The 20,176-nt window shown below is 35.9% G+C and overlaps 1 protein-coding gene and 1 pseudogene across 1 annotated transcript in view; both read right to left on the reverse strand.

Annotated features, from left to right (window-relative positions):
* The window catches only part of LOC123947594 (histone H4), a 76,064-nt gene that overhangs the window by 20,159 nt on the left and 35,729 nt on the right, over window positions 1–20,176 (reverse strand). The window lies entirely within an intron of this gene.
* Window positions 7,394–9,407, reverse strand: LOC123947593 (annotated as a pseudogene).

A 20,176-nucleotide genomic window follows, 5' to 3' on the forward strand; every position in this document is an offset into this window, starting at 1 on the left:
AGAGACACACTAAAAAACAAACTCCTAAATATAAGAATCTATTTAAAAAAAAAGATTTTATTTATTTGACACAGAGAGAGAGAGAACACATGCAGGGGGAGTAGCAGGCAGAGGGAGAGGGAGAAGCAGGCTTGCCACTGGGCAGGGAGCCCGATGCAGGGCCCTATCCCGGGACCCTGAGATCATGACCTGAGCCAAAGGCAGATACTTAACCAACTGAACCACCCAGGCACCCCCAGACTCTTAAATATAAATAACAAACTGGTGGTTACCGAAGGGGAGGTAGGTAGAAGGATAGATTAAAGAGGAAAAGGGGATTAAGAGTACACTTTTCTTGGGGCGCCTGGGTGGCTCAGTGGGTTAAAGCCTCTGCCTTCGGCTCAGGTCAGGATCCCAGGGTCCTGGGATCGAGCCTCAAATCGAGCCCCGCATCGGGCTCTCTGCTCAGCAGGGAGCCTGCTTCTTCCTCTCTCTCTGCCTGCCTCTCTGCCTACTTGTGATCTCTGTCTGTCAAAGAAATAAATAAAATCTTTAAAAAAAAAAAGAGTACACTTTTCTTGATGAATACTTAGAAATGTATAGAATTGCTGAATCACTATGTTGTATACCTGAAACTAATATAACTCTGTTTGTTAATTATGTTAGAATTAAAATAAAATTAAAAAAAGAAAACAAACAAGTTTGTTATTTAATTATAAATAATAACTTAAAACCCATTACTTTTTTTTTAAGATTTTATTTATTTGAAAGAGAGAGTGAGTGAGAGAGAGCATGAGAGGGGAGAAGGTCAGAGGGAGAAGCAGGCTCCCTGTGATGCTCGGAGCCCAATGCGGGACTCGATCCCGGAACTCCGGGATCACGATGGGAGCTGAAGGCAGTGGCCTAACCAACTGAGTCACCCAGGCGCTCAACCCATTACATTTTAGCATCAATATATTTTTATGGAAAAAACTATATTTTCTAAAACCAAAAAAATTTGATGGGAATTGAAGCATTGTTTTATATTTTTGCAAATCTTTTAATAGAAGACAGCTGGATTCATTTTTTCTTTTTTATAAGCAACAGAAATTTATTTCTTGGAGTGCCTGGGTGGCTCAGTCAGTTAAGCATTCAAATCTATTTATTTATTTATTTAAATTCAATTAATTAACGTATAGTGTATTACTAGTTTCAGAGGTAGAGCTGGACACTCGCCCGACCCACATAGGCATTCCTGACAAGTAACAGTTTCTTAAATGTTCGTTGCAGTTTGAAATCTTGAACCATATCAAGGTACTTTCATATTCTTATATATTAAAATCTACTGGGCTATCATATATATCATATAACAGTTAATTTGGAAAATATTGTTTATACTTATGCAGATCTTTCTAATGTTAACACATTTCATTATCACATTTCAATATCAAAATATCACATTTGGGGTCACCTGGGTGGTTCTGTGGGTTAGGCCTCTGCCTTCAGCTCAGGTTATGATCTCAGAGTGCTGGGATGGCGCCCCGCATCGGGCTCTCTGCTCAGCAGGGAGCCTGCTTCCCCTTCTCTCTCTGGCTGCCTCTCTGCCTACTTGTGATCTCTCTCTTTCTCTGTGTCAAATAAATAAATAAATAAATAAAATCTTTAAAAAAAAAATATCACATTTGTTATATCATCCTTGATCGCATTAGAAAAGTCAGTATCAGGAAGATGTCAAGCTCATCGTAGCTGATCAAGTTTTCTGAAATTTTAATTTTCACTTGTGTGCTCAAATTTCATCACTGGTAACAAATACTATCAGTGTGTTCTTAAGGTGACAAGCTCATTGGATTTACTTTTTGAGAAAATGTCTGCTAAACCCCAAGTCTGAATAATCATAATTTTTCTTTCAAATACAAATGGTTTCCACAAAAAGGTGACTAGTTCAGTTTGCAACTCAGTCACACAAATGATACCTGGTGAGTGAAGAATGTAATGACCACTAGTATCCTTTGGGGATTTGTGTTGAGGTACAGTAGTCTTACCTACCATTGCTTCTGAGCTATTAACACTAATATCAACATAAGAGAAAAAGAAGAAAAGGCAAATGTCATCTTAGTATTCTTATGAAAATAGTTTTACCTTTGTTGACCCCTTAAAGTGTCGTGTGGACCTTTACCCAAATGCACCAGACTTTGAGAACCACTACTCTACGCGATAATCATCTTGCCACGTTACAGGTCTCATCTCCTATCACTCCGCCCACCTGAGGGCGTTTGCCCCCGCTGTTCCCTCTGCAGCAGCTCTCCACAAGATAGTGTACTTTTAACAGATTTCAGCTCAAACGGCACCTCCTAGAGGCATTTCTTTTGATTACTCCGTTTAAAAGATATCTCTTTCCCTTAGTTATTCTCCATTATATTACCTTGCTTTATTTTCTTTATGAGTTATAGTCATTTAATTATTTAATACTATCTTGTTAATGAATTAATTTGCTTCCCCCACTAGAATTTAAGCTCTTTTAATTCAAGGAATTAATCTCTTACTCATTTCTCTATCTCCATCTCCTCAAACAATGTAGTCAGACTTTGGTAAACATTTATTAAAAAAATAGATCTTTTAAAGGACCCTGAGGAATTAAAAGGGTGGACTTGGCAGTAATTTGAGAAGTATAAAATCCTATAAAGGTAGTTTATTATAGTTTTCAATATTAATTTCCTGATGACTATAATCTCCTGACAACTATTTCCCATTTTTAAATGATTACAATCAGACTTTAATATTGCCTTCAAACAAATATAGAACTTATTATATATTCTTCTATTTTCCCCTTCTCATTGTTATACTTGGGTGAAGTGCAAAATATTTTAGGATATAGATGATGCTAGAAAGACACTTAATATAAACCTCTTTACTCGTTAAAAAAAAATTTCTTCCATAAAGATTAAAAACTATGAACATAATCAAACTTGGGGATATCTGAAATCTTTACTATAAAGAGACTTCTTATTCAAGAACATGGTTAGTCTGTCCTTTTATTTATATCTTTATGGATGTATCTAGATGAAGTTTTATAATTATATACATAAGAATATCATACATTATAATTAGTCATAACTCCTATATATTTAATTGTAAGTAAATTGCAAATAATATTTAAATCTGTAACTGTTTGTGGTTAGAAATTAAAAGGTTTTTATATTGATCTTATATCTGACAACCTTGCTAAACTCTTTTATTATGTACTAATTAATGTAGTTGATAAAATAAATTTTCTGTATGTGAAAACATTGTTAACTAAATGATATTCTTCTCTTTTATCTTATTATGTTGTTTTAAACTGGAGTAGGGAGATAGATTGTGCATTTTAGTTTGCCTATCTGGGAAGGTAAGACAGTTTTTATATGATTTCCCCTCCTTTCTTATTTCCTGTTTTTACCTGACAATATACATCTTGCTATATTTCTTATTTTAAAGATGATGCTTTTTAACATTTCATCACTAAGTGTCATGTTTACTCAGAGGATTTAGTTTTGATTTATTTTATTGAAATTCTTTTATCATGTTAGTGATATTTTCTTCTATTACAAGTTTTCCAAGTTTTTAATCACAAAGCAATGCTTTAATTGTATTATGTTTCTGCATCTACTGAGATGCTCAAGTGCTTTTTCTACTTTTACTTTTTAATGAGAAAATTATATCAGCATAGTTTATCATGTTCCATTTTCCTACAATATTTGCATTCCTGGAATACATCCCCCTTGGTCATAATATATTTATTTTCTTATTTACAGATTGTGAGATTTGGTTTGCTAATTTTGTACTTGGATTTTTGCAGCCATGTCTTGAGTGATACTGGTCTGTAATTAACCTTCATATGAGAAAGGACTATTTTTGTCTGGTTTGGGGTGTCAACGTTGTAAGAATCTCATGAGTTGAAACATATTATTTCTCTTTTTATTCTTTGAAAGAGTTTGTATAAGATGGGAATGATCTGTTTTTAAATGTTCATTTTACAAAAATGTAAAAATAACAAAGGGATAGCTAGTTTTCCCCTCCTGCATTAGAATTAAGAACTTCTACTCATCAAGTATACTCTAAAGGGAGTGAAAATACAACTCAGAGAACTAACTGTACTATGTGTAATTGCCAAAAGATTAATATGTGCAGATTACCTTAAAACATCTACAAACACAGGCACCTGGGTGGCTCAGTCGGTTAAGCATCCGCCTTCAGCTCGGTCATGATCCCAAGGTCCTGGGATGAAGCCCCACATTGAGCCCTGCTCAGCAAGGAGACTACATCTCCCTCTCTTAAAAACCCCCGAACATCTATAAATCAATATGAAGCAAGCAATAAAATATAAAAATGATCTATATAACTTCATTCTAATCATTGTCTCCCTCTATTCTGTTCCATTCACCTTACATAGGTAACAATTTTTATTAGTTTTACTTTAATTATCCCAGGTTTTAAAATGCATATGTATATATATTATATTATGAATACATATACTGATATATATATATATTCTTATTTTTTTAAAATATTTTATTTATTTATGTGACAGACAGAAATCACAAGCAGGCAGAGAGGCAGGCAGAGAGAGAGAGAGGGGAGGAAGCAGGCTCCCTGCGGAGCAGAGAGCCCGACGCGGGGCTCGATCCCAGGACCCTGGGATCATGACCTGAGCCGAAGGCAGAGGCTCTAACCCACTGAGCCACCCAGGCGCCCCTATATATATATTCTTATTTAACCTACTTTCTTATCTACTGACATCACTTAATAGTAAAAATCCTAGAAGTATTTCCACATCTGCACATAGACAGCTTCTTCATTCTTATTTTTAAAATAGCTGCATAGTATTTCATCCTGTAGATTTTTCATTTATATTGTAAGAGACAGTCTTCTATGTTATGAACATGGATTTCCCATCTTTGGCTATTAGAAATACCACTACAAGGAATAACCTTGTGCATGTGTTATTGTAGTTGTATAAGTGCTTATGAAAAATAGATTCCCAGAAGGGAGATACTTGGGTCAAAGAGTAAATGGAAGCTATAGTTCTAGTAGACGTTGCTGGATTACCTATCTTTGCCTTATGTCATGTGAGGCAATCCCCCTTGGAATGTACCTGGTTCTTCATAGCCCCTCATAAAAAATCTGTTGTTCAACTTTTAGACTTTGGGTTATTTAATAGGCGAGAAATTATATTTCAGTAGAGTTCTAATCACATTGCTCTTATTAAGAGTTATTTTAAGAGGTGCCTGGGTGGCTCAGTCGGTTAAGCAACCAGGGTCCTTGGGACCCAGCCTCACACTGGGCTCCCTGCTCAGCGGGGACTCTACTTCTCCCCCATCCTCTGCTCTCCCCCTGCTCATGTTCTCTCTCTTGCCCTCTCGCAAATAAATGAATAAAATCTTTTTGAAAAAGTTATATTAAGAATCTTTTTAGAAGTTTTTTTTTTAAGATTTTATTTATTTATTTGACACACACAGAGAGAGAGAGAGATCACAAGTAAGCAGAGAGAAAAGGGGAAGCAGGCTCCCTGTTGAGTAGAGAGCCCGATGCGGGCCTTGATCCCAGGACCCTGGGATCATGACCTGAGCCGAAGGCAGAGGCTTAACCCACTGAGCCACCCAGGCGCCCAAGAATCTTTTTAGAAGTTTGAAGACAATTTTCACAAGCTATACAATTTTAGGGTGACAGGACTCTGAAGACATAGTCTCCTGTCTGACTTCCACTGATCTTGTCAAGAAGTCATCTGTCTAATCAGAATTTTTTTTTTTTTTAGATTTTATTTATTTATTTGAGAGATAGAGAGAGCACAAGCAGAGGGAGAAGCAGTGGTAGGGGGAGAGGGAAAGGGAAAGAATCTCCAGCAGACTCTATGCTAGGCCTCTTGTGGGGCTCAATCCCAGATCTCATCACCCTGAGATCATAATCTGAGCCTAAACCAAGAGTCAGATGTCCAACCAACTGAGCCACCCAAGCATCCCAATCATGATTCTTTTTAAATTTTCTTTCTAAAGGTTTTTAAAAACCATCTTTTTGTCTTTTGGGTTCTACAGTTCTACCACAAAGTTCCAGGTTATTTTTTTTTTATTTTTCCATTTGGGATTAACTGATAATTCTGATTATGAGCATTGGTTTCTTTGATCATTCCTGGATTGTTCTAACTAGTAGCTCTTTAAATATTCTCACTCTCTCTATTCTTCCTTTTTTTAAAAAGTTCTATTAGAGGTATACCTTCTTATTTTAGTTTCTATAGTTCTTAATACCACTCTCATATTGTTTTATTTTTCCATCTGTATTGCATTCTGGGTAATTTCTTCAAATTCTTCTTATAGCTCTCCAAATCTTTTTTCAGCTATGCCAAAGACATGCTTAATCTGTACATTAAGAGTTTAACTTTAGGAGTTGTAATTTTAATTTCTCTAAGGTTTAGCTTTTTCCCCTAATTTACTAAATAAGTTTTGGTAGTTTATCATGTTTTCAAACCCCTCTTTTACTTTTTTTCTTTTAAAGATTTTATGTATTTATTTGACAAAGAGAGCACAAGTAGGGAAAGCAGCAGGCAGAGAGGGAAAAGCAGGCTCCCTGCTGAGCAGGGAGCTCACTCAGCACAGGGCTTGATCCCAGAGCCCTGAGCCAAAGATGGCCACCCAGGCACCCCTCAAATCCCTTTTATTAGAAAAATAAAACTTACTACTTTTGTAGTGTGTGTGCAGAATTTGGAGTGCTATCCCCTATTTCATTCTTGATACTAGTAATCTGTCTTTTCTCTTTTTTTCTTTATGAGTCTTGCTAGAGTTTTATCAATTTTATTGATCTTTTCAATAATTGTTGTTACCTTGATTTCTGTACTATTCTGTTTTTAATTTCATTCATTTATTGCTCTTATTCTTGTTTTGTTTTTTTTTATCCACCTGCTTTGAATTTACTTTGCTCTTCTTTTTCCATGTGAACGCTTTTTCATCGGAGACTTTCCCTCTTTTTTATTGCATTCATTTAATGTTATAAATTTCCCTTTTAGTAATGCTTTACTATATCCCATAAATTGATATATTTTCATTTTTTAACAATTCAGTGCATTTTTTAAATTTCCTTGAGGTTTCCATTTTGAGATAGAACCATGTAGAAGTGTATTGTTTAGTTTTAAGTGTTTGGAGATTTTCTTGTTTTCTTTCTGCTATTGATTTTTAGTTTGGTTCCATAATGGTCAGAAAAAATACTCTGTATGATTTAAATTTTTTTTTATGGTGCCAATTTTAAATGCAGTTTTATTTAAGACATTGCATTTTCCACTTAACAATACAGTGCTTATAAAGTGCAATGTTTATTTCCTTTCCCTGTGCACATATTCCATATTCAAGTATCAAGAATGCCCAGTTTTTTTGCTATAGCAGCTCAACGTTACAACTGCCATGGAATTTGCTACAAATTTGGGTCCTTTGAATATTGTGTGTGGAACAATGCTCAACCTATTTATTCTCAGGTTGGTTTAGTCAACCTCTTCAATGGTAGGCCCAGAGGAGGCACCACCAGAGGGAGGAGCTCCACCACCAGGGAAGCCTCCAGGCATTCCTCCTGGCATGCCTCCTGCACTCTGGTACAGCTTGGTGATGATGGGGTTGCAGACTTTCTCCAACTCTTTCTGCTGGTGTTCAAATTCTTCCTTCTCTGCAGTCTGGTTCTTATCAAGCCAGTTGATGATTTCATTGCACTTGTCAAGAATCTTCTGTTTTTCTTCATCATTTATCTTGCCCTGAAGTTTTTCATCTTCAACAGTTGCTTTCATGTTGAATGCATAAGACTCAAGTGAATTCTTGGAAGACACCTTGTCCCGCTGTTTCTCATCTTCAGCTTTGTACTTCTCGGCTTCCTGGACCATGCGCTCAATATCTTCCTTGCTCAAGCAGCCCTTGCCATTAGTGATGGTAATCTTGTTCTCTTTTCCTGTGCTCTTATCCACGGCAGAGACATTGAGGATACCATTAGCATCAATATCAAAAGTGACCTCAATCTGAGGGACACCACGAGGAGGTATGCCTGTGAGTTCGAACTTTCCAAGTAGGTTGTTGTCCTTGGTCATGGCACGCTCACCTTCATACACCTGAATAAGCACACCAGGCTGGTTGTCGGAGTACATAGTGAAAGTCTGTGTCTGTTTGGTAGGAATGGTAGTATTATTAGCTTGATGAGAACAGTCATGACTCCTCCAGCAGTTTCAATGCCAAGAGAAAATGGAGTGACATTCAACAGCAGCAAATCTTGAACATTTTCAGATTTGTCTCCAGAAAGGATGGCTGCCTGGACAGCTGCGCCATAAGCAACAGCCTCATCAGGATTGATGCTCTTATTCAGTTCTTTTCCACTGAAGAAATCTTGAAGAAGTTTCTGAATCTTGGGGATACGCGTAGAACCACCCACCAGGACAATATCGTGGATCTGAGACTTGTCTAACTTGGCATCCCGAAGGGCTTTCTCTACAGGGTCCAGGGTGCCACGGAACAGGTTAGCATTTAATTCTTCAAACCGGGCATGAGTGATAGAGGTATAGAAGTTGATTCCTTCATACAGAGAATCAATCTCAATACTGGCCTGGGTGCTGTAAGAAAGTGTACGCTTAGCACGTTCACAAGCAGTACGGAGACGACGAACTGCCCTCTTGTTTTCACTGATATCTTTCTTATGTTTGCGCTTGAACTCTGCAATAAAATGGTTGACCATTCGGTTGTCAAAGTCTTCTCCACCTAAGTGGGTGTCTCCAGCTGTGGACTTAACCTCAAAGATACCATCTTCAATAGTAAGGATTGACACATCAAAAGTGCCACCTCCTAAGTCAAAGATCAGCACATTCCTTTCAGCTCCAACTTTTTTGTCTAAGCCATAAGCAAGAGCAGCAGCAGTTGGCTCATTGATGATTCTAAGTACATTGAGACCAGCAATAGTTCCAGCATCTTTGGTGGCCTGACGCTGAGAATCATTGAAGTACGCAGGTACTGTGACAACTGCATTGGTAACCGTCTTCCCAAGATAAGCCTCTGCGATTTCCTTCATTTTCATCAAAACCATGGAAGACACCTCCTCTGGATAAAAGCTTTTTGTCTCTCCCTTGTATTCTACTTGGACCTTGGGCCTACCAGCATCATTCACCACCATGAAAGGCCAGTGCTTCATATCAGACTGGACAACAGCATCATCAAATCTCCGTCCAATCAGGCGTTTGGCATCAAAAACTGTGTTGGTGGGGTTCATCGCAACTTGGTTCTTCGCAGCATCACCGATCAATCGTTCGGTGTCCGTGAAGGCGACATAACTTGGGGTGGTCCGGTTTCCCTGATCATTGGCAATTATTTCCACTTTCCCGTGCTGGAAGACACCCACACAGGAGTAGGTGGTGCCAAGATCAATGCCAACTGCAGGTCCCTTAGACATGGTTGCTTCTTTGTGGGCCTGGCTGGGGTGGAGAACAACACAGCAATCCAAAGATCTAGCCCCGCGTTCAATGAGACCATGATTTAAATTTTAAAAAGTATTTTGAAGTTTGTCTAATGGCTCAGGATATGACCTATCTTGGTACATATTCCATGAACACATGAAAATAATGTGTTTTTTGTTGTTGTTGTTGGGTGGTGTGTTCTATAAATGTTGATAAGATCTTGTTGTTTGATGGTGCTATTGACTTGCATATCTTTGCTGATTTTCTGTCTAATTGTTCTAACAATTATTGAAGGACGGATGTTGAAGTTTCTAGTTATGATTGTTTTCCCTTTCCTTTCCATTTGTTTTTGCTGCACATATTTTTCAGCTCTGTTGTGTGTTGCAAACACATTTAGCATTAATATGTCCTCTTGGTGGATTAGCACTTTTATCATTATACTATGTTCCTCTGGCACTGGTGGAGTTATTTATTTATTTATTTTTTTGGCTCTGAAGTTTATCTGATATTAATATAATCCTTTATGGTTTCTTTTAATTAATGTTTATGTGATAGAAATGTTTGCATTCTTTTACTTTCAACCTAACTATACACTTAAAATGAGTTTCTTTTAGATATCACAGTCCTATTTTCAGGTCTACTGTGCCCAGATTACTTTTAATTTGTTTATTTGGACCATTTACTTTTGATGTAATTACTGGTATGTTGGGGCTCACGTCTGCCATTTTTCGTGTTTGTTTTCTACTTATTCTGTTTTCATTTTTTGTGTTTTATTTTTCTTGTCTTCCTGTGGGTTTCTTGAAAGTTTTGTTTTATCTATAGTATTTATCTTTATGTATAACTTTTTTTCAGGTTGCTCTAGGTATTACCTACACATAACTTATGATAGTTTACTAATGTAACTGTTTGACCAGTTCAAGCGAGTAACAAAAACTCACTCCCATTTACAATTCTTTTAGCCTCCCCCATTCATAATATAATTGTCTTAAATATTTACTTTACATATATATTTAGAACCAAATTACATAGTGTTATAATTTTTGTTTCAACCATCAAACATAGCTTAGGAAACCTAAAAAAAAAAAAAACTCTATTGTAATTATTCATATTTCCGCTTACCATGTTCTCTCTTCCCATGTGATATTTCATGATTCCTTCAATTGTTTTAAGTTTAAAGAACTTCTTGAGTTATTATTTTAGAATGGGTAACAAATTCTACTAGTGTTCCTTAATTTGAGAATGCCTTGAGTTCCCCTTCATTCCTAAGTGTATTTTCGCTAGAATTCGGGGTCGTCAGTTCTTTTTTTTCAGGACTTGAAAGTTGTGCCACTTTCTCTGGCTTTCATAACTCCTGATGTGAAATTGTGCTGTCTTCAGAATTTTCTCCTAAATACAAGGTGTCATTTCTCTCTCACTGTTTTAAAGAATTTTTGTCTTTCAGTGTTCAGGAGTTTGACTTCAATATGCCTAGGCAGAATTCTTTTTTGGTTAACCTCTTTAAAGTTCACTCAGCTTATTAAATTTTGGTTTATGTCTTTTGCCAAATTTGAGAAGTTTCAGACATTATTTCTTTGAATACTTTTTCAGCTCTCCTTTTTCTTTTCCTTTTGGGATTCTAATGACAAGAATGTTGGATTTTTGCTATATTCCTATAAGTTCCAGAGGCTCTGTTTGTTTTCTTGTCTATTGTCTTTCTGTTATTCAGACTGGGTGATTCTATTGATCTGTCTTCAAGATCATTGATCCTTTCCTTCGTCCTCTACATTTTGCTTTCTGCCTACCCACTGAATATTTTATTTACGTTAATGTATTTTAGTTCTAGATTTTACATTTGGTTATTTTAACAGAACTTATTTTTCAAGAGCAATTTTAGGTTCACAGAAAAATTGAGCAGAAAATACAACAACTTCCCATCTGTCCATGACCCCACACCTCACCACATGCATAGCCTTCTCCATTATCAACATCACACCAGAGTGGTACATTTGTTACAAGTGATGAACCTAACTTACACATTATTATTACTCAAAATCTATTGTTTAAGTTAGGTTCACTCTTGATGTTATACATTCTATAAGTTTGGACAAATGTACAGTGACAGGTATCTACCAATATAGTAGCATACAGAATAATTTCACTGTCCTCAAAAAATCATCTGTGTAGCTCTTTTTAATACCTTCTGTTTCCTTGATGAAGCTTTATTTTTTAATTTGTTTCAAGTGTGCTCATAATTTTACATGAAGTATTACAGTGGCTGCTTTAAAATATTGGACAGATGATTCTAACATCTCTATCATTTCAATGCTGGTATCTATTGATTATCTTTTTCATTCAGTTTGAGATCATTCTGGTTCTGGTATAATGTGATTTTTCTCTTGAAATCTGAACATTTGGGTATTATATTATGAGACACTGGATTTTATTGAGCCTTCTGTTTTATCTGGCTTCCTTGAACATAGCTCTGGCAGGGAAAGTGAGAGACACAGCCTTAATACTCCTCAGTGGTGGTAGAAGTCTAGGTGTTCACTCATGCCTCCTGACAGCCTGACAAAGATGGAAATCTGGATTCCCCACTCGATTTTTTTCGTGGTAGGAGTTGGGTGAGGTTATAGTTTTTCTGTGATATTTTGGCTGGAATAGAGTGCTTACCGTCTAAAAATGTTCTGTCTTGCTAGGCTGCCCTTCCTGGTCCTCCAGCTACAGAGAGCACATTTTTGGGCACTTGTTTTGTTTGTACTGTTAGGGTTTCCAAATTGCCAGCTTCTTAAGTTCCATGTCTGGATATATGAGCCAAAAATAAACCAAAAACCAAATAACAATAAAAGGGAAATGTTCTATACTTCTGGATAATTACATCACTCACTCAAATTATGAATTGCTATGTTTCTCCAAATGGATCTTTTTTAAAAAGTCAATAAAGTAATATGAGTATATGGTATTAAATCAAATAGGAAAAAAAAATCTTATGATGTCCCTACATCTCAGTCCCACTTGACACAGGAAATTTTAAGTTCCAAATCGCTATGTTATAAATTGAAAATATTATTGCCTCTTTCATTGCCTCTATGGTTCCTGCATATCTTTCATTCCAACAATGTGAAAGTGATATTGTCAAGATTGCTAATATGTATCATACACCCTCCAAAAACAAAGAAAAAGAGCTTACCATGTGATTAGCATAGCAATCTAGGTTCTACTATCAATTTTGCATGAAGCCACCTGCCTTATGGACACAAGTAGGAATATCTATATTCCTCACATTGTTCGCATTTAAGATATGTGAGAAGGTAAATTTTATGGCTGAACAGAGTTGACTTACCTCGCTTACATCTAGAGCTAGTAGAAGAGTTAGTCACTAAAGGAGAAGTTTAGATCTTGTTAGCAAAATGAAGTGTGGTCTTTTAGGCAGAAGGACTAAAATGAGTTAATTTTAAGTTCTTTCTTGATTTTAGTAATTTTAAATTAAAATTCAGTGTATAAATTCAAGACTGTTTAGAGCAGCATCTATGGATGAAAAAGTAAAAAAAACTCTTACCCCTTCCCTAATACCACCACTCTTCTCAAAGTAGCAATGACTACCAGTTAAATTTTTTCTGATTTTTTTCTATTTACATTTACATACTTTTCTGTTTACCTAATTTCCCCTTTCTACCCTTAATTCCCTTTCTACTTATATCAAAAAACTTTTTTTCCCAGAAGGAACAATATCATATCCAAAACTTGACAGAATATTTATACAGCAAGCAGATATACTAGATGGATGCTACCTTTGCATGTATCAATATTCAAGTTATAATAAATTATTTTTATTCAGTGGTATCTTAAATCATTTTGAAGTGTATTAGAAAATGAATTAACCTTCCAAAATAATGGATCAGTTTTTTAAAAAAAGTTCATAGTTTAAAAAGGAAAATAAAAATGATGATGATAATGACTGAAAAAAATGTTCCAAGTAAAGCCAAATAGTCAAGTGGACAATAAGCAACATATCTTTTTGCTATTTGTGATTTAGTTTCAGCAAAACATCATTATCAGTCCCCCTAAATTTTGTAATAATATGATTTATAGTTCTTTTGGTAATTAATTTATCAATTCTGTTAAGTTTTACAGTTTTTAAGTAAGAAATGTGAGCATAGAAAGTAAATATATCTCATTGTTGGCATTTAATAAGTAACATGAACATACAAAATTAACTAATGCAGGGAATCTATGAGGAATTTTTCCCTTCACTCAAATTTGAGAAGTCCTAGGTTGATATAATCTTTTACAGACACAAAAAGACAAATGGAAGAGGGGCACCTGGGTGGCTCAGTTGCTTGAGTGTGACTCTTGATTTCAGTTTAGGTCGTGATCTCAGGGTCATGGGATCTCAAAATCATGGGATCAGGCCCTGTGACAGGCTTAGTGCCAGAGTCTGCTTGAGATTCTCTCTCTCTCCCCTTCCCCTTCTCTTCCATCTGCTCAAGTGCATGCGTGTGTAGGCACACTCCTTCTCTCTCAATAAAAATCTAAAATCTAAATAAAATCTAAAAAAAAAAAAAAGAAAGACAGGTGGAAAATACAAAACAAGAAAGAAAATACTGAATGAATGAGATAGCTGAGGAAATGGACAGTGAAGAGAAATGAAAAAATACTCTTAGGAAGATTATGAGGTCAGGGTAGCAGCATCATTAAACTTTTCAATTTCCATTTTATTTAATATGAAGAACATTGTCCTCCCTCATATATTTCATGATGTAATGGAATAACTGAATAAATATAATAAAATGCCCTATTAGGAAAATGTACACAACACCCATGGGTCCATATAGCTTTTGATACAGACAAAACTGGGGATGGGCCAAAGACTTGCATTTCACACAAAGTGAGGATATGTTTCATATCCGGAATGCTGACAATCACATATCTTCCTCTGATTCTCCCACATCTAAAAGATTCTAATACCCTACAGAGTGAATGATGCCAAATCTTGAAGAGAAAAAAATTTAATTTCAGGCTTGATATTGTTAGTATGATCAAAGAAATCAAATAACTTAAATTAGAAATCAATGACGGCTCAAAGAAATATCTTGAAATCAGATGTTCTGTTCTTTATCTGGTAGTTGGAAAGCAATGACTTAATTCATAAAAAATTATTGCTTTTGGTAATCTTACAGTCATTATCAGATCTGGCATAAATATCTTCACTTTCCTCCAGCTACATTTTGTAAGTGAGGCTCACCATTTCTAAGTTATTTTACTAGGGAAAAAAATCATTATTCTTCAACATCTTTCTATGCATATATGAATTATTTCTATGAAACTGTCAGATGTTATTTTATAGCATGAATTTTTACATAATAGAGTTAATAATAAACATTCAGTTGATTCCATACCCCCAATAAACATCCTTTTGGAATTGGAAGATTATGGTAAGTGTACAGAATAATCTATAATAATTTATATGCTTACAGTATCTATAGTGTAGTATAGCATAGATGTCTTTGAACAAGATCAAGGTATGTCATTTAACATATTCAAGTCATTCAAGTATTTGAGAAGTCCTAGATTGGCATCATTTTTAGTTATGTTCCTTCCTAAATTTAATTAAAAAAAAAAAACATGTTTAATACATTTTGTATGAATTTTCTCCCTAGCATTAAAACCTTTTTGTTGCTGTTGAAAATGGGATTTTTAAATTATACTTTCATTATATGTTCCAACTGATTATTGTTTATATACAGAATATATTACTTTTTGTATTTTAATTTTTTTAAAGATTTTATTTATTTGACAGAGAGAGACACAGTGAGAGCAGGAACACAAGGAGAGAGAGAGGGATGGAGCAGCAGGCTTCCCACTGAGCAGAGAGTCCAAAGCGAGGCTCAGTCCCATGATCCCTGGGATCATGACCTGAGCCAAAGGCAGACGCTTAACGACTGAGTCACCCAGGCGCCCCTGTATTTTAATTTTTAACAAGTCACAATATTAAATTATCTTACTGTTTCTAGTGGTTTTTGACTTGAGTCCATTTTTTTTTTTAAGATACGCAATGACATAATTTGGAAAAATACTTTTCCCTCTTCCTTGAAGAATTTTATGTCTTCAATTTATTTCACTTGACTAACTGCACAAGCTAGTAATTTCAGACACCAATCATCACAACTGGTGATTTAAGTAACATGTATTTTGTTTTGCTTTTCTTCCAAGTATTTAAACTTTAGACAAAGAAAAATTAAAAGCAGCATGAGAAAAAAAAATAATCCTCACATACAAGGGAATGCCCATAAGGTTTTCAGTGGATTTCTCAGCAGAAACCTTTCAGGCCAGGAAAGACTGGGATGATATATTCAAAGCACTGAAAGAAAAAAAAAAAAAAGCTGCCAAAATAGAATAGCTTACATAGCAAAGTGGTCCTTCAGAAATGAAGGAGAGAGAAAGACATTCTGAGACAAGCAAAAAAAAGGGAGTTTATGACCCTTAGATCAGGCTTCTAAGAAATGCCAAAAGGAGTCCTTAAAGCTGAAATATGAAACACACTGGTAAAGGTAAGAATAATGTCAAAATTTTGTACAGAAATCAGTGGCTTTCTTATACACTAACAAAATACAGAAAGGGAAATTAGAGAATCGATTCCATTTACTATAGCACCAAGAACCATAAGATACCTGGGAATAAACCTAACCAAAGAGGTAAAGGACCTGTACTCGATGAACTACAGAACACTCATGAAAGAAATTGAAGAAGACACAAAAAGATGGAAGACTGTTCCATGCTCTTGGATTAGAAGAATAAACATTGTTAAAATGTCTATACTGCCTAGAGCAATCCATACTTTTAATGCCATTCCGATCAAAATTCCACTGATATTTTTCAAAGAGCTGGAGCAAATAATCCTAAAATTTGTATGGAATCAGAAGAGGCCCCGAATTGCTAAGGAAATGTTGAAAAACAAAAACAAAACTGGCGGCATCACGTTACCCGATTTCAAGCTTTACTACAAAGCTGTGATCACCAAGACAGCGTGGTACTGGCATAAAAACAGACACATAGACCAGTGGAACAGAGTGGAGAGCCCAGATATGGACCCTCAACTCTATGGTGAAATAATCTTCGACAAAACAGGAAAAAATATTCAATGGATAAAAGACAGTCACTTCAATAAATGGAGCTGGGAAAACTGGACAGCAATATGTAGAAGAATGAAACTCGACCATTCTCTTACACTGTACACAAAGATAAACTCGAAATTGATAAAAGACCTCAACGTGAGACAGGAATCTATCAGAATCCTAGAGGAGAACATAGGCAGTAACCTCTTCGATATCAGCCACAGCAACTTCTTTCAAGATATGTCTCCAAAGGCCAAGGAAACAAAAGCAAAAATGAACTTTTGGGACTTCATCAAGATCAAAAGCTTCTGCACAGCAAAGGAAACAGTCAACAAAACAAAAAGGCAACCCACGGAATGGGAGAAGATATTTGCAAATGACAGTATAGACAAAAGGTTGATATCCAGGATCTATAAAGAACTTCTCAAACTCAACACACACAAAACAGATAATCATATCAAAAAATGGGCAAAAGATATGAACAGACACTTCTCCAATGAAGACATACAAATGGCTATCAGACACATGAAAAAATGTTCATCATCACTAGCCATCAGGGAGATTCAAATTAAAACCACATTGAGATACCACCTGACACCAGTTAGAATGGCCAAAATTAGCAAGACAGGAAACAACGCGTGTTGGAGAGGATGTGGAGAAAGGGGAACCCTCTTACACTGTTGGTGGGAATGCAAGTTAGTGCAGCCACTTTGGAGAACAGTGTGGAGATTCCTGAAGAAATTAAGAATAGAGCTTCCCTATGACCCTGCAATTGCACTGCTGGGTATTTACCCCAAGGATCAGATGTAGTGAAAAGAAGGGCCATCTGTACCCCAATGTTTATTGCAGCAATGGCTACGGTCGCCAAACTGTGGAAAGAACCAAGATGCCCTTCAACGGATGAATGGATAAGGAAGATGTGGTCCATATACACAATGGAGTATTATGCCTCCATCAGAAAGGATGAATATCCAACTTTTGTAGCAACATGGACGGGACTGGAAGAGATTATGCTGAGCGAAATAAGTCAAGCAGAGAGAGTCAAGTATCATATGGTCTCACTTATTTGTGGAGCATAACAAAGAACATGGAGGACATGGGGAGATGGAGAGGAGAGGGAGTTGAGGGAAACTGGAAGGGGAGATGAACCATGAGAGACTATGGACTCTGAAAAACAACCAGAGGGTTTTGTAGGGGCGGGTGGGGTGGGAGGTTGAGGAACAAGGTGGTGGGTAATAGGGAGGGCGAGGGCACGTACTGCATGGAGCACTGGGTGTGATGCCAAAACAATGAACACTGTTATGCTGTAAATAAACAAATTAAAAAAAAAAAAGGAAGAATGTCAAAATTTAGAATACTCTAATACTGAATATGACAGTGTGTTAATCACTTAACTCTAGTATAAAAGTCAAAAATAAAAGTATTAAAAATAACTATAATAATTTGTTAATGGATATACAATATAAAAAGATGCAAATTATGACAACAAAAACATAAAAATGAAGGAGGAGTAAAAGGGTAGAATTTTTGTAAGTAATCAAAGCTATTATTAGCTTAAAATAGGCTCTTATATCTATGTTATGTTATGATGTTAAAATGTTATGTAAGCCTCATGATACCCATAAAGCAAAAACATACAGTAGATACTCAAAAAATAAAGAGAAGGTAGTCAAAGCATACTACTACAGAAAACCATCAATGTAACCGTCCTTCAGAACAACGTATTACTTAAAATATAACCCATAAGAAATTATACTAGTTACCAAGCATGCTTAAAGATAGCCTTAAGAAAACCATGTACTAGCAACAGGCCTCTGGGGGAGAGGATGATATACGTCCTTTAAGCCAAGCAGCTGGGAATACCTGGCTCTCTCAGGGTGGAATGCTACATGCTTCATTTTTCTGATATCTCTCCTTCCCCAGAGAGCACCTGCAGTTAGTCAGACAATCCCTTTTGTTTGGGCTTGCTCAACTGCAGGTCATATACTATGTGACCAGACATATTTTGCCTTTCTTCTTTACTTATCTACAAGACTCGTGGTCAATGTGTAACCTACTTCAGCTTCTTTTCTGGTTGTTACCTACTTTCCAATAAATACGAGATTGAGGGGTTGTTTGGGGGACAGTCTTTTCTACTGTCACCCCCTGCTCTCTTTCTTTTGCAGCTGACTTGTTTGTGCCTCATTCTTCTCCCATGTGCTGTCAGGAAATGGCACATCGAATCAAAAGAATGATAGGAAGAGAAGAAAAAAGAAACAAGGGAACTAGAAAACAGCCAGAAAACAACTAATAAGATGACATTAGTAAGCCCTTACTTATCAATAATTACTTTAAATGTAAATGGGTTGGTTTCTCTAACCAAAAGCCATAGCATGACTAAAAAAATTGTAATAACAAAGAAAAGACCAACTATATTCTGCCTATAAGAGACTCATTTCAGCTTTAAAAACACACAGAGTCAAAGTGAAGGGATGGAAAAAGATATTCCATCTAAAGAGAAACCAAAACAGAACAGAGGCGGTAATATTTCTATCAGACAAGATAAACTTGAGGTCACTCTGCCAAGAGATAAAAGAGTCACTGTATAATGATAAAGGGGTCAATTCATCAAGAGGACTTAACAACTATAAACGTATATGCACACAACATTGGAACACCTAAATATATTAAGCAAATGCCTACAGATTTGAAGGGAGAAATAGCCAACAATACAATAATACTAGGGGACTTTGGTACCCCATTTTGAAGAATAGATGGATCACCTAGACAGAAAATCAATAAGGAAACTTTGGACTTGAACTATACTTTAGATCAAAGGGACCTACCAGACAAATATAGAAGATTCCATCCAGCATTCTCCAGGATAGATAATATTAGGTCACAAAACACCTCTTAGCAAATTTAAAAAGATTCAAATCATACCAAGTGTCTTCTCCAACCACAACAGTATGAAACCAGAAACAGAGAACATAAAGAAAACTGGAAACTTCATAAATATGTATAATTTAAACAACACACTCCTGAGCAACCAATGGGACAAAGAAGAAATCAAAAGTAAATCACAAATCTCTTGAATCAAATGAAAATGGAAGTGCTACATACCAAAACTTATAGATGCAGCAAAAGCTGATCTAAGAGTGAAGTTTATAGTAATAGATGCCTATATTAAAAAAAAAGAGAGATCTCAAATCAACAACCTAACTTTACACTTCTAGAAACTAGAAAAAAAGGAACTAAGCCCAAAGTTAGCAGGAGGAAGGAAATAACAAAGATTAAAAAAAAAAAAAAAAGAAAAGAAAAGATCAATGAAATTAAGAGGTGGGTTTTTTTTTTTTAAAGATAAACAAAATTAACAATTTTAGCTATACTGAATAAGGAAAGACTGAAATATTAGAAAGAGGAGGTATTACAACTGATAATGCAGAAATAAAAAGGATTGTAAGAGACAACTATGGGACACCTGGGTGGCTCAGTTGGTTAAGCAACTGCCTTCGGCTCAGGTCATGATCCTGGAGTCCTGGGATCGAGTTCCTGCTCAGCAAGGAGTCCGCTTCTCCCCTCTCATGCTCTCTCTCACTCTCTCTCAAATAAATAAAATCTTAAAAAAAAAAAAGAGAGAGAGAGAGACTAGTATAAATATTACATACCAACAAATTGGATAACCTAAAAGGATAAATTACTGGAA

Source organism: Meles meles, chromosome 7 (assembly GCF_922984935.1).
Source record: "Meles meles chromosome 7, mMelMel3.1 paternal haplotype, whole genome shotgun sequence".
NCBI lineage: Eukaryota > Metazoa > Chordata > Mammalia > Carnivora > Mustelidae > Meles > Meles meles.